The sequence below is a fragment of the Nothoprocta perdicaria genome, unplaced genomic scaffold, assembly GCF_003342845.1.
Source record: "Nothoprocta perdicaria isolate Ctin4 unplaced genomic scaffold, notPer1 scaffold_277, whole genome shotgun sequence".
NCBI classification, from domain to species: Eukaryota; Metazoa; Chordata; class Aves; order Tinamiformes; family Tinamidae; genus Nothoprocta; species Nothoprocta perdicaria.
This window is the reverse complement of record NW_020455507.1, coordinates 870,942-877,074: the sequence shown is the minus strand read 5'-3', so window position 1 is coordinate 877,074 and position 6,133 is coordinate 870,942.

The window sequence follows — 6,133 nt, the reverse complement described above, 5'->3', positions numbered from 1 at the left end:
TAAGAGGATGTTTTGCAAGATAGTCAAGATAAACATGATTTCTACTCTCTTTGGTCAGTCCTGAATAACCCTTTATGCAATTGAGATAACAGTATATAATCAGTCTAATAATATGTTTCTTACTCTTCCTATTACTACTATAACCAATATAACCAGAACCCCTGCTTTTTTTGGTCCAACATTTTACAGTTTAAAGCCATCTGTAGAACACTAACCACAGACTTAGGCTTATCTGTGGTCCTTGGACCACCATGGGAGAACCTAACTCATATATCTTACTGCTGCTAACACTGCATGGTACACACCATACGCATTACATGGGAGCCACTGACCAAACTCTTGGACTAGTTCCCCTTGCAGTCTGAGCTCCTTTTCTACAAGGCACTGGATAAATACGATCAATGTGTATTCTGGCCTGTGGAAAAAATGGTCTAATTTCATTATATTTCATATTTTTGATGAATAATTTGTATAAAGAATAATAAAATTTTACCACAGTATAGGAGTTTCTTTTTGCTGAGGTGACACTAGATCACTAGATATTTCATCACTGTTATTTCCACAGTAACATTGGAAATGGAGGCACAGAGGCTACTGAAATTCTCTTGAGTTCATAATATCAGTTATTACTGTCATTCAGAAGAGGCGGCAATTTAGTTGGCATATAAATCTGAAACGTCACAAGATGTCTTAGAATGAGGAAAAGTTGCACAATCATGGCCAAAATGCAAAACTTCTCTCAATACAATATCACCTTCCTTCAGCACTACAGTTCCACAAAGTCTTTCAGAACAAGGTTCTTTACACATCTTCACTCCATGAAAGAGATCATAGGAATCCATATGGAATGACAGCATTTAATTTGTGAGAGGTAACTTTCACACAATGAGGTTCATATTCTCACATACAAATGACTATTTTTTTAATCTATTTGCTCAATGATATGGTAGCTAGTGCCAGCTTATCATTTATTTTCTAGGAAAAAACAAACATTCAAAAAAAAAAATACTGGAAGAATATTTGTTGTCCTCTCTCAGTGAATTCTAGTTTCTTTTAAAAAAAATAGGGAAGAATTAAATCCATTACTCTTGCCAATCCAAATAGGGAATGAATTAGTGTAGCAATTAATAGGCATTACATACTTTTTTTTTTTTTTTTTTTTTGTTTTTTTGTTTTCCCCCTCTGCTGCCCAAATTCTCATTCTATGAAAGGCTATTTAATTTGTCCATGCGTGATGACAGATCCATTTACAGTGTACTTTCTAATCAGTTTCCTGTAACTGTTAAAATCCAATGAAGTATAGGGAACGGGGCTGGAATGGACTCTGAAATTTCAATCCATTCATGGTCTAACCCCAATAGTCTTGGTCACCACTCCTGTAGATGTTTATCTGGTCTTTTTCAAAAGACCTCCAAAGATGGAGACTCCGCATTTTCATTTTTCTTTCTTTTTTTTTTTTTTTCCCCCAGGCCTTTATTGATTTCAATGTGAGAGTTTTCCTAACAGCTCCTGCAAAACTTTCCTCTACTAGCTTTAACCAATGACTTTTTTTGTCCATTCTGTTATGGACAAATTTATTCATGTCTTAACTGCCTTTTTATAATACAAGACTCATCACATCTCCCTTACACATAGTTTTCTTTGGACAAAATACTTTCTTTCTTTTTGACTTTTCTCTTTATTTTGCAGTTTTCTTGCCACTTGTCAACTGTCTTTCATTTAGATTTGCTCTAGTAGATCTGAAGTTGTCTTGATAGACAACTCAAAAAAAAAATCATAAAAATCATAGTCTTCTAACTCTATCCATATGACTGTCTAGCAGTGTCAAGCATTGCTTCAAGTAGGTAATAAGTGACACCTTCATTTGTACTCAAAAGAAAAAGCCTGTCCTCAATCCAGTAATATTCGAGGACTGTTACCTTAACTTTCAAATGCTTTCCTGGATAAAAGGAAATTAGATTACTTCCTTATTCAGACGAAGTCATTAAATGAATACAACCAGTAAATAATGATGGGTGATGATTCACTTCAGGACCATTTTTAGATTTTGCAGGGTCTTCTTGAGCGAAGATTAAACAAAAAAATGAAAGAAAGGGCTATTCTAGGCCATAACATAACGATGCTTCTGTAGAGCTGTAAAAAATATCTTTTTTTTTTCGCTAGAAATAGTTTGCTTTTTGTTTCAGCCAACTTTTCACTTAAAAGTGAAGTAAAATTTCTTTGTTTTGAAGATGAAAAAATTCAAAGCCTTTACTATAGATTCCAGTTGACAATTAGCTTTGGAAATTAATATTTATTCCATTCATGTATTGATGTTAAGTCCAAAACAGATAAATCAATGGAGACCATGAAACAACTGAAAATTGAAGGTTTCTAATGGACTACACTAGAAATCAGAAAATGTTCTTTTGTAGAACTGCTAAGAAATAGGAAGATATTTTAAAGAACATTTTAATTCACCCTTTGGATTAAAAAAATTGATTAAAATTTAAGTATGTTTATTGGTATTTTTTTTGTGGTACAATGAGCAGTCAATGGTGGGCATTAGACAGAAGCTAATCAATGGACAAATCATCAAATAATTCAAAGATGCTCCAAAGGAGGACTTTTGTACTCCAAAACTGCCAGAATAAAAAAATAATTCCCAATACTTACCTACAAGTAAATTAGCAGCCAGGGCATTGAATTGCAGCCTGAAATTTTCAAAACAAGCAAACTGAAGGGAAATGTTTTTACATATAAATAAAGGAATCAAACGAAATCAAGTTAGGCTAACTTCTGGCCATAATGAAGACAAAGGCAATAAAAGCACATAATTCTTCTATTTTAACCTATATTATTCAATAACCATCTGTCTTTGAAAAAGCTAAGTAGTCTGTCTGGATCATTCTTACATATGAGGAATATGTGGGTTTGTTTTTTTCCTATTTCTGCCCAAGAATACTTTCATTTTTCCCCTCCTTAAGATAGGTTTTAAATACAGGACTGAAATGCCAAAATGTGTGTCTGAAAACATCACCTGACATTCCCTAGGTAGCCGCAGGGCATGGTTTCAGGTTTGTTTCAGCAATTTTTGCCTTCTCTTAAAATGTAAGTCTTCTACCAGGGCTGCCTTCCCATTATCCTGACCGTATTTACAGGATGCACTGAGGGGGATCAGCAAGCAGAACTGCTTGGGGGGAACAAATGTTTATTCCTAGTCTGAATATTCCTAGTCTGATCCTAGTCTGGATCAGCTCCCTGCTCCAGTTCTCTATCATGCCCACAAATAGCTCTGGCGAGGAGTAGGCAGCCCGAAGAAAGTCTTAAGGGGAGAGGAGAGAGGCACTGAAGCTAACACTGTGGTCAAGAGAAAAAAAACATAAAGAAAAAAAAAGAGAGAGAGAAACTGTATTCGCATACAGTTCACACACAGAATCCATAGCCTTAGTGCCAAGGTGGAAAACTTATCTCAGTGGAAATAAAATCAATCAAGCATGCTGATACAACCTTCAAGTATACAAGTGCTTAGATATGTTTGACTTAATTCTCAATTTAGTTTGATCACAAGTTAATGTTGTGTATTGTGCAGGCTTTATTTTACTTTTTTTTTTTTTCCTTTGGAGGGGGAATGACATTTATTAAACAGCTTTATTTTTATTAAAATCCATCTGCTTATTTCATAAAAGGTACAAGTAAAATGATCACCATTTGCACTGCATTCCCGAGAAAAAAAAAAAGAAATAATAATAATTTTGGTTTTACGCATTTTTGATCTTCAGTATTTCATTGCTAAATGCAAGGCCCTATTTCTAAAATTCTTTAGAGCTCTGAATTGTCTAAAGTTCTCTGGTTTGAAACATTGCCTTTTCCCTGAGAAACTAAACATTTAGCTGTCACGTCTGCACAACAAAATTGCCTATTCTTGGAGTTGTGGTTAAACAACTCGGGCCCAGCCTTCCTCCCCCATTCCTCCTACACCTTCCTTCTGAATTTTAATAGTTTTAAAGAATTGTCATGGCAATAAGAACCCCTGGAGACAATCTAGAAGATTGAAGTTTCCCATTTATTCTAAAAAAGATTTGCCTTCAATATTGCAACTTCACCATGATGGCATATGCCTATGAATTTGGCCATGATCAATCTCAGAAGAATTTAGTCCAGTCTCCATTTTCAACTAGTTTTGTCCTTTTTGATGTGAATACCTTCAGGGCAAAAGGTTAATGTGTCAAAGCAAATTTTTGCTACTTTTTTCTTGATGAGAATCCCTCACAAATATGAAGTAGTAGCAGTGCCATCTCAAAAGATTAACTATTTGGCTCAAATTGATTCCTTTTGCCTTTGAAAGCTCCCTGTTTCCTAAGTGTCCATAAAATAAGTGCTTGTTACTGTCTTTTTAAAATAAAATTGTAAGATTGTGAAATACTTGTTTGTGGCATTAGAAATTCTTTCAATTTTCCAGTGTTATGAGCCAGCTCAACCTCATTAATTGCTGTGGTAATGCTCTTCAGAAATACTGGGCCATATCATGATGTTTAATGTTTCAGTCTAGTAGTGAAATGCAGCCCCTCTAAAACATTTGGGGCTCAGGAGTCAGATAGGGTCTATCCTTGATTATTGGAAGAGACAGTTCCGTGTCCCATATAAACTGCTATAGTATCATGGTCAAGGTATTAGAAGATATGAGTTTGAGTCTTGCTTAAGGCAAATGAGATGTGTATTAATGACTGCGGAGTCCTAAAGGCTAAGAGGAGATAAAGATATCCTAAAGTAATTATACCCTTGTTTTTGAAGTCTTGTGAAATTTTACTACTCTGTTCAGTGAGGTCATCTGATTTTTGTAGAATATTTTTGCTTCGTTCTTTCATAGTATCACAACCCTCAGCAACCAAATAGGTTGAACTGAGTCCTTCCAAATGTCAAACTCTCAACCTGGGGGAACATATGAGGAGAAGCACATTTTCTTCCCTGTAAATTTGATCTTTCCTCTGCGGCTCTGCCATCTCAAAGGGAAACTGCCAAAGCTGGAAGAACCTAGCAGAGAAGACACACGCACTAAAGAATATGTTGATCACCGAGGACAAAATAAGTGGAGAGAAAATATAATAATTACTGATATGATGGTTGCTTGTACTCAGTGGGAGTGGAACTGCAAGGATGGTGATATTCCAGACTAAAAAAAAAAAAAAAAAATGGATAGAACATAGAGGAAGTGATAACTTGTCTTTGTCTGTGGTTTACTGGTCCCTCAGATGCATTTTTTGGTGAAGCTAAGAAGCTCCAAGTTATGTAAGTTATAGAGGAAATTTTTTTTCCTTTGATGACCCAATAGTCATTTTTAAGGGGAAAAAAAATAGAAAGAATCATAAGTCCGTTATTTCACTTTAATCATACTCTTTTCCTTAATCACAAACAGCTGGAATTTTTCACAAACCAGTGGCAATAGGAAGAAAGTCATTTTGCTGGAATGTCTGCACTGCAGACATCTGCAGAAATTAATGGAATAGAATTGAAAAGATACAAAACTCAGGTTTTCCAAAATGACCAGTGATTGCAAGTGTTCCACTGTAGTGAATCTCAGCATATCAATGTTTTTTTTCTTTACAAAATGAAAACCTTTTGAAATGTTTAGATACACAGGACTCCTTATCCACTCTGGTACACCAGAAAAGAGTGGAAAGCAGTAAGCAATCCTTTTTTTTTATTAGACATCAAAACTTCTACAGAAATGAATAAACACTTATAGTTATTCAGAAGTGATTACTATAACAGAAATTTCTAATGTGAACACCGAAAATTTACTCTTGGACTTACTTTGCTAAGATAAGGACCATGAGAAGTTCATTGCTGTGAAATCAGGAGGTTGCTCACATGAAACTCCACTGTTTATGATTCTATTTCAAGCAGCAGTCAAAACAGGTATGTACTGCATGACTTCTAGCTCATTTATGGCATCATCTGAGTATATTACAGATATTACAGAACCTAAGGTCCATCCAGAAGGTGCCAGGAATTCCCATCATCTTGGGAATAATCACCCAGCTCATCCATTCCCATGTTTGAACATGCAGCAAGGTCAAAAGTGTGGAAGGCAAGTTAATCTCAGCTTAGAGACTTGTTAATATTCAGCTTCCACTTTACTGTACTGTTACGT